The sequence below is a fragment of the Cryptomeria japonica genome, chromosome 9 (genome assembly GCF_030272615.1).
Source record: "Cryptomeria japonica chromosome 9, Sugi_1.0, whole genome shotgun sequence".
In the NCBI taxonomy this organism is placed as follows: domain Eukaryota; kingdom Viridiplantae; phylum Streptophyta; class Pinopsida; order Cupressales; family Cupressaceae; genus Cryptomeria; species Cryptomeria japonica.
In genome coordinates this window covers 462,462,454-462,472,069 of record NC_081413.1, presented here as the reverse complement: position 1 = coordinate 462,472,069, position 9,616 = coordinate 462,462,454, and the positions used below count along the sequence as shown (strand labels likewise).

The window sequence follows — 9,616 nt, the reverse complement described above, 5'->3', positions numbered from 1 at the left end:
GAAATATGTATGATAGGTCGATGCAATGCAACCTCTGCTCCACCAATACCAGATAGAAGAGAAAGTACTTTAATTTAATGCCATCAGGATAAAATTCTTTCAAGACATATATTAGGTATAAAAGGAAGCCTACACTATCATTTGAAGGGGTCTACCTACAATTCAAGTGATGTCTTAATTATAAAATCAATTCAATTCCAAGTGAACAAGCAATCAAGCATTCATCAAGCATTGAAAGAGAATTCAATTTGGTGTAGGTGCATTTGGAAGACCAAAGGACTCAATGAAGCCATTAAAGACTTTTGGAAGAGTTCATAGGTTCCACTTGATATCCGCTTCAATCATGTTTTCACTTTGTTCAGTGGTGGAAGAGTCCATAGGTTCCACTGCTTTCAAATAGAGGCTGCCCTATTTTATTTTCCACTACAAGCATTAGCTAAAGAAAAATCAAACATATGCATAGTAATTTGCATATGAGTTTAATTGACAAAGGCACACTGATTTCTAATTTGCCCATTTAGAACTTGGATTTCTGACATCACTTCGATAGAATTCTTGAAGTTATGAAAGAAGTCATTTTCGATCACTTGCTCCTCAACAAAGTTTTTGGCAATAGAATTTGTGAGTAGGGCAACATTAGATTGGAAGAGACCCTTGTTTGTTTCAAGGTTACTAAAGTAATTGCTATCAAAAGAAAGTGGGCTATTGGGATCCATTGCTACGATGGTCGTGTTATCTACTAGGCTGGTACACTTTGTCCTAAAAAATTGGGCATAGGTGGATTCAAGGGAAGGGTCCATGTCTCCATTTCTTGTGAAGTTATAAAGTCTATTGCTGAAGAAATTATAGTGACCAATTCCAATTGTATGCCCCCCTATTCATACTACCAATAACAATAATAATATTAGAATCTTTATTTATGATTGACTAGTTAATAATTTACTACTTAAAATGTTTAATTCGCTACGTACCAGAGAGAACAACAAGATCTTTAATGCCTAATCCTTTGCTTGCAAAAGATTCTTGAAGTTGTGAAAAGTTAAAAAATGGTGAAGGTAGGTTGTTCAATGCCTCAATTTGTCGGGATATCATTCCATCTCTACACCTTGTTCTCACTTGTCAATATGGACCTCCACTTTGTACATAACTTCACACATTATGACAACCTGACGGCAGCCTTAAATCATACACACTAAGCAATCTATTAAGTCTAGAGGATGTTAGTCAGCTCTGAGTATTTAACACTTTTAAGCCTCAAAGTGTATTCTTAATGTGACAACATACATTAAGCAACATATTAAGCCTAGAAAATGTCACTCAATTCTGAATATTTAACACTTTTAAGCTTAGAAATATAAACTTACTGTATGTGATTTAAGCCGTTCCCAACCCGACTGATCATCTAGAAACCACCTTAAATGAAATTGCGCCTTTCTACCGTTAAGACCATAGGTGGATAATGAAGGGTTTATATAATTATATTATAAGCTATTTTAGGGTTAGTGTTATTACCCCAGCAACCACAGCATCTCGGGCAACCAGTGCCGGAATGTCAGCACAGGAAACGTTGCCTGGGCATATCTTCTCTATTTCTGCTTTGACATCATCGATTACATTAAATCCACGGAGGCTCAGGTTTGGAATGGCGTCTTTCTCTGCTGTGTTATTCGCTGTGGAATTCAGACGCACTGACCCATCGCAACCCTAAATAAACAACAATACAGTTTTACCCACCTTTAGGTTTTGTAAGGATTGATTATTTACACTGACAAAAAAAAGAATAGGAGGAAATGGATGAAATATATGTATTACGGACTCGCACAAAACAATCATGAAAGTGCATCCGTAAGAGAGGAGCCGCAAGGGTGGGATCTATTGCAATGTATTTCTGCACAACTAGCTGAACTGTGGCCTCATCAGATGGACAACTTTCGCTATAGAAATTATTAACCAGCTCACTCCCTTCGCCCATTGATACAATTGCGAGAAAAGCGAGAACAACAATACAATGGTTTCAATAGTAAGATATCACAGAGAGGTACCAATAGTTGTATAGGGTTCAATTGTTGTACATCCACTTGCGCTTATAATATGTAATCTTGTCACATACTTATACATATAATAAATAGACTACATGTACATAAACTAAACTAGCCAAAGATCAAATGAAGATAAATCACAAGCATAATAACAACTGAATATGAGTAAAGTTGACCAAATAAATAAGATGTAGAAGGAGAGTACATATAGCTAGAGTGATTGGGTTGAATAAGAAATCGAACCCAACACTCAATGAGTTATGGCGAGTTGCCTCCCACTAAACTAGCATGAGGTGTCAAAACTAAGTTGACACCTCTCTAATCAACTCCTAAATGATCTTGACAACTTGCATGAACAAGTCAAGTAGATATGGATGAAACTCTATGTGTTTGGTAAGCTGATGTTGAACCAAATTCTTGCATATTTGTATGGTGCTCTGGTTATCATAATAAATGACTATAGGCTAGCTGAAGGGTATACCAAACTTAGAAATAATTCCTTAAAGCCATATGGCCTTAGTAGCTGAGTTAACAGGCCCCTTGAACTCTACCTCTGTGGATGATATAGAAATAGCATTCTTCATTTTTCTAGACCAACTAATAGGAGCTAAACCTAGTGAAAAACTATAATCTGAAGTGGACTTCCGATACTCTGTATCACTTGCCCAATCTGAATATGTAAAACCAACCAAATCAATAGATGAACCAAATCTGTAGTGAATCTCAAATCCAAGAGTACCATGAAGACAATGAAGGATCCTCTTAGTTGCTTTCCAATGTTGCTCATGAGGTTCCTACATAAATCTTGATATGATACCAACTGCATATGAAATGTCTGGCCTGGTATGAGTCAAGTAAATAAGACTCTTAATAAGTTGTTGATACAAGGTAGCATCAACCAGTGGTGTAGTACAAGACATCTCAAGCTTGACTCCAGATAGAAAGGGAGTTAGAGATGGGTTACAAGTAGTCATGTGAAACCGAGCTAGTAAATCAAGAGTATACATAGGTTGAGCAAGAGTAATCCCTAAAAGTGACTGTGAAATCTCAATATCAAGGAAGTAATGTAATAAACCCAAGTCTGTCATGGAAACTCTATTGTGGAGTGATGTCTTGACTACTACAATGGCAGATGAAGTACTCCTAGTGATCAAAAGATCATCAACATATAGAACCAGTATCAAAAGTGAATCATCCTTTTGCAATAGATACACATTAGAATCTGAATGACATCTAGTAAAACTTGAAGATATGAGGTAGCAATCCATCTTGGCATACCAAGCTCTAGGAGCTTGTTTGAGGCCATAGAGAGATTTCCTAAGTCTACAATCTAAGGATGAATCATAAACAAATCCTGGCGGTTTCATGGAGGAAATGGAGGAAAAAATGCCATGGTCATGGGAAAATAAGACCTATATTTTTTTTAAAAACTTTTTTTGACAGGTACTGCATACGCGATTCTTTAGGGCTTATGAGCACGTACGCGCTCACTTTCCTAAAAGTAGCGCATACACACTCACTTTCCTAAAGACAATGCATACGCGCTATCGTTTTTAGGCTCAGGAATAATGAACCTAAGCATGCACGAGGTGATTTCAAATTCTAGAACCATGTACGCACTGCTTGTTTTTTCATGTTTTTTTTGGGTGGTGTCCACTTTTCTGACCACCATCTTTGTGCACATACCCCTTAGCAACCGGTGCAAAGGTTTCTATGTAGTCAATTTTTGCAACTTGTGAAAAACCTTTGGCAACCAAACATGCTTTGTACTTATCAATTGACCCGTTTGCTACAAACTTAGTTCGATATATCCATCTAAAGTGAATTTTCTTCCTTCCCTTGGGAAGTGAAGTCAAATCTCAAGTATGATTTCTAGTTAAGGAATCATATTCATCATCCATAACAATATCCCAATCGGTATGCCTAATGCTTCTCTAAATGTTTGAGGATCAAAAACTAAAGCAAGAAAGGTATGTGGCTCCTCATAAAAATCTATCTGTATTTGCGTATCATGTATTGAATCTTGCACCCATGTGTCTACACAATGTGGAGCATGAGATGTGGATGTGAAAATATCAACCTGTAATGCAATCCTTGAATTGGATTAAGATGATCCCTCATCACCATCATCACTATGAGAACTAGAAGAAGAAGATTCTCTACTCCGAATCTACTGTGAATGATTTGAATCATTAGTACAGTAATATTGATTTGAAGAGTCCACAATATGGTGAGAAGTGTCAAGTATAGTTTCAAGAGGTGTTTCTTGAAACTTAACACTTCTTTCTATAAACAACTCATGTGTGGTAGAGTGGAGTAGGCGATATCCTTTTACACCATCTGGATATCCCACAATGATGGAAGGTTTGGATTGTGGATCCATATCTTTCTGATGTTCTTTTAGAATGCCGGCCATGGATTGAGAGCCAAATACTCTTAAATGGTCAATTGTTGGTTTCCAACCTTCCAAGCTTCAAAGGGAGTGATCCCCTTCAAGTATTTATGAGGAACTCTATTCTGAATATAACATGCACAATTGACTACTTCGGCCCAATATGATGGTGTGAGGCCCTTATAGTGAATCATACAATTAGCCATCTCTTTTAAAGATCTATTTTTATGTTCCGCAACACCATTTTGTTGAGGAGAATATTGAATTGTGCATTGTAGATCTATCCCCTCTGATATGCAAACTCTCAAAATAGTTGTTAAGATACTCACGACCATTATTTGTTTTTAGAACCTTGATAAACTTTCTTGATTGTTTTTCAAGAAGAGCCTGTAATCTTGAAGAGATTCAAACACTTTCATTTTTTGCCTAAGAAAGTAGACCCATGTATAATGTGAAAAATCAGCAATAAAGGTGAGAACATATCTAGTCTTTGTAAAAGATGGATGGGGAAAAGCCCGTGTAACATCACTATGAGCAAGTTCCAAGACTTATGTTTCCCTCCATGATTTTCATTTCTAGAATTTTGTTTTTGGATGTTTGCCAAGTGGACAACCTTTAGAAAGTCCTTTATAAAACTTAACCTTAGGTAAACCCTTGACCATATTCATTTGACATAGTTGCTCAAGATAGTGTTAGTTAAGGTGGCCAAACTGCTCTTGCCACAATTTACTAGCTTCATCTGATTGAGCTAGTAGTGCTTTTGGAGAAATATTAGTGGTAAACTTAGAGAAGGTATATAATTTGGATTGGTGATTTTCCTCCCCTATTGCTACCAAGTTGTTGCTATGTAGATCTCTTATCTCAGCTAAATTTGGAGAGAAATGAACTCTCATGCCCTTCCCTAGATGACTTATTTGATACACTAAAAGGAGATTAGTTGATAGTGAAGGCACACTTAAAACATTTGAAAATGTTCCTCCTTGAACATCAATAGACCCTCTCCCTTTGAGAAATGCTGGAGTATCATCCCCTAGGGTGATTGAAGGCATATTGATTTCTTGTAAGGATGAAAACTTAACTTTTTGAGAACCCATATGATGTGTAGCACCAAAATCAATAATCTGTGGAGATAAAGATGATGATGATGTAGCAACTAAGGCATTGCCTTTTAATTTCTCTTTGTCCTTAGTATTTTCTTGATTTGAAGAAGATGCTTTAACATAATCAGTTACCCCAATATTATTCTTTTTGAGTAGAAAAGTGAGGTGCTCAATTTTCTTTTTCATGTACTGATGTTCTTCATGACTAGTTTTCTTACAGAAGGAACAATTAACTTTCTCAATAGTTGATTTATGTTGTTGGGAAAATTTATCCTTTTTGAAGTTGTCAATTTTATCTTCTTCCTTCCCTTCATTGTCCTTTTTAGTAGTCTTCTTCTTCCCTTTAGCATTTTGTTGCTTTTAATTTCCTGCAATTACAGCTTGAGGCTTAGTAGATCTCAAAGCACCTATTTCAGTTAAATTTTCTTGCTCCCTTGATAGATAAAAAATGAAGTTATCTAGTGTGGGCATTTTTCATGAGCTACCAAGAGCTCTTTTACTAGAATAAAAAGTAGAGACAAACACAAAAAGTTCAAGACCTAGTTTGGAAAGTACAGAAAGGATTAATTGATCCTCTTTCTTTTCAATTCCACAATCTTTTAAGTGCAAATTTAAAGATTTGAATTTAGTGGAAAAATCCTCTACAGTAGTAGAACTTCTAGGACTTAGACCTAAGAGTTGATTTTCTAACTCATGACTTCTTAGTTCATCAATTGTCCCAAATAGATTTTTTAGACCTTCCCAAACTTCATTAGGTGTTTTCAAGTTCTCAACATGAAATACTAATTTAGGAGATAGATTTAAACACAAGAAACCAAATGCTTGGTCACACTTATTGAAATGCTTTTCTTTGCCCTTAATTGCATTAGGTTTTTTTTTTGTTCCCATTGTTACTTTAAATAAACCTATTTCTTAAGTACAATAATTACTTTCAACTTCCAATCATGATAATTGAAAGGTGTTAGAGGTTGTATAGACACATTAGAATCTATGCTGCTAGACTTATATTGTTGCTTTGTAGAAATGCAGAAATAAACCTTACAAATGCATGCAAGGGTGAAATGAAGGAATAACACAATACATCGAAACACTTATTTGAGGAGCACACAACACCCTTATCATCCTCCCTTATTTTGACACTTTATAGAATGAGTACATGAACTAAGCACTTTTGCAATAAAAAACACTCAACTCAGAATTGCCTTGGAAAATATGTGGGTTACAATTTTTTTGGCGAAAAATTTAAGAAATGGAAAAAACAAGAAATTGGAGGACCAAATAGCGGAGGGCCAAGTAGTGGAGGAATAGTGCTTTGTGTCCTCCACCTTAATTCAACGTCCACATTCACCGAGTTCTACAAACTTATTCGTGTTCCCTCCCTGGCACGCTGCTAGGCCCAAACACTTCCACCGATCTATGCTAGAGCCAAACACTACCACCATCTCCCTAGCGTGCCGCGTCTCTGCCCAAACACCAACTGCCACGGTTATTGCCTTGGTGTCCTGCCTGATTTGGATACCAGGCTAAACTGCCTCCCTGGATGACTGTGTGGTTGCCTGCCTCCAGGTACTGGTTAACGACGGAGGCACAGGTTGAATTCACAGGTTCAAGGACACTGGTGAATACGCAGGGTTGAGGGTGGAGGTCGACGAGATATGTCGAGGACACGTGAATGTAGGGTGGGGCAACAATAGAAGTTGAACGCCTTCTATCCTGACGAAATATTTAACTTGAAATGCTCAATTCGGCCAATGGCCTGAATTACCTCAAAATTGCTTCATACCATGAAATAGCCAAAGATAGCCAAAGATCAAATGAAGATAAATGACAAGACAATAACAATCAAATATGAACCAAATAAATAAGATGTAGAAGGAGAGTACATATAACTAGAGTGATTGGGTCGAATAAGTAGTAGAACCCAACACTCAATGAGTGGTGTCAGGTTGCCTCCCACTAAACTAGCATGAGGTGTCAAAACTAAGTTGACACCTCTCTAATCAACTCCTAAATGATCTTGAAAAATTGCATGAATAAGTGTCAAGTAGATATGGATGCCTAAGTAGGATTAAGCAAGCTTAAGTGTAATTAAATAAAATAATTGTACACTAATATAAACAAATAACCAAATGCTCCTCAAAATGGACCCACACATGAGAACCTATGAATGTTATATGAAAAAGTATAATAACATTCATTAAGAAGTGAAATAAATATTTTTTTGTTTCAAAAAAAATATCATTATTATCATTTATAAATAAGACGCTCATTTAAACAAATCATAACTAAGGTTACCATTAATAAGGTGATTCACCAAATACCAAAGACTTGGCAGGTAGGTCCTATACACGGAATGTGCATTTTGAGCTTATTGAGGAAGCTTGAAAGTGGGTGTATTTTATTGCACTTAGGTCTAAGGAAAAAAGTACTTTTTCTCCTCTTCAAAATTTTTCATACTTAGTCAAAGCAGAGTTTTCTATTTCTATCCTAGACCAATTGATTGATAATTGGTTTCCTTGATGGAATTGTCCCTGGTTGGTAAATTTTTGGGGTCCTCCCATCTATTGTTGTGGTTCATGCCTATTCTAAAAGGAAATGATGCCTGAAAGGCCAAATGTATATCTGTATGATGGCCAAAGGTCTTTTCTAATTTTGTTTCTCTTGTGAGGAGGATTTAAGATCCATTTTGTGCACGAACCCTAGATTATAGGTAAGTCTACCCCTCCCTTGAAGAAATGGGTGTTGGGGATTACTATTTCTAATTATTGCTTTCACTCGGCTATGGTTTGAGTTTTTTTGCCTAACATTCCTATGGAGTTCCAGGTAGAACAAGTGTTCAAAGGTATTTCTAGCTCTTTCAATCATCTTCTATCAATTGATGACCTTACTTCTTCTACAACAAGATTGGTGTTCACTCACATTTGTGTCAATATGGATCATATGACCATTCTTCCCTCATCCGTCAAGATTACATCTAAGCTTGGTATTTGCGACCAAAAGGAAGACTTTGAATCTCTTCTATTTTCTTACTTTGACTATAAGAAGCTTGGTCATTGGGCCAAAAATTGCCCTTCTAAACCCTAGGCTAATAATCCCAAGAAGGTCTAGAAGGCTAAGAATTCAGTACATGGGGATGGGAGGTCACTAGTTGTAGGGGAGGACAAGTGGGATTTTGAGGATTTAGAGGCATTTGTTTGTCCCCCTAGTTTGAATGGTTTAGGGGTGGCTTCTAAGATCTCTTCAACTTTGAATGGATCCCTAGATAATAGTAAGATGCGTTTTCTTGATAATGACAAGACAACTATTTTTGGTCTCCCTTTATAATTGGACTAGGAGACAGGTTTCTTAGTGGAAGAACCTTTACATTCGAGTTTGGAAATTGATCTACTAGTCTAGGGGAATGTCTCTTCCCCTTTCCAGTCCCCTGTGTGTGAATACCTTGATAATCAGGATGTGTTTTCATTCAACCCCTTAATGGATGCCTCTATTCCTTATATGATCCATTTCTCAAGCTAGTAGCACCACCTAATTATTACCCAAAATGTCATTGACCCTATTTTGGTGCCTAAAATGAGCTATTTTTCACATGCATAACTTTTATCCTAAAAATTTAATTTTTAAATGGAGATATGATTAGAAAGAAATTTCTCACCATTTTATAGTGGTATAACTAAATTTAATCATGTTTTATTATAAACTACCTAATTTTTATGATTGAAGTTAGATCTTTCTTTTACTAGATACTTGATTCTTATGATTAATACAACATTGAAAAGGTATTGAGGACCTCCACATACCTATCCATTTACATTCTTTAGAATTGAATCCAAACATAATTTAAATAGTTAATTACATATTTTTAGTTTATTGAATAACTTGGACATCCAAACAACTTGAGAAGTTCATTTGTTTGGGTTGCCTATGTTTCAAAACTAATTATTTTGGGGGACAAAGCTGTATTTCTTCATTTATTCTACTCATGATTAGAATATGTCTAATCTTCATAAAACAAAATATACATATTTTGTGAGAAATAAGTAAGGGGATGAATTATATCCTCATATCTCATATGATCTCCTCCAACT

General features: G+C 36.1%; 1 pseudogene; it reads right to left on the bottom strand.

Annotated features, from left to right (window-relative positions):
- Positions 1–479: 479 nt before the first annotated feature.
- Positions 480–1,972, bottom strand: LOC131071652 (peroxidase 1-like; annotated as a pseudogene).
- Positions 1,973–9,616: the final 7,644 nt, after the last annotated feature.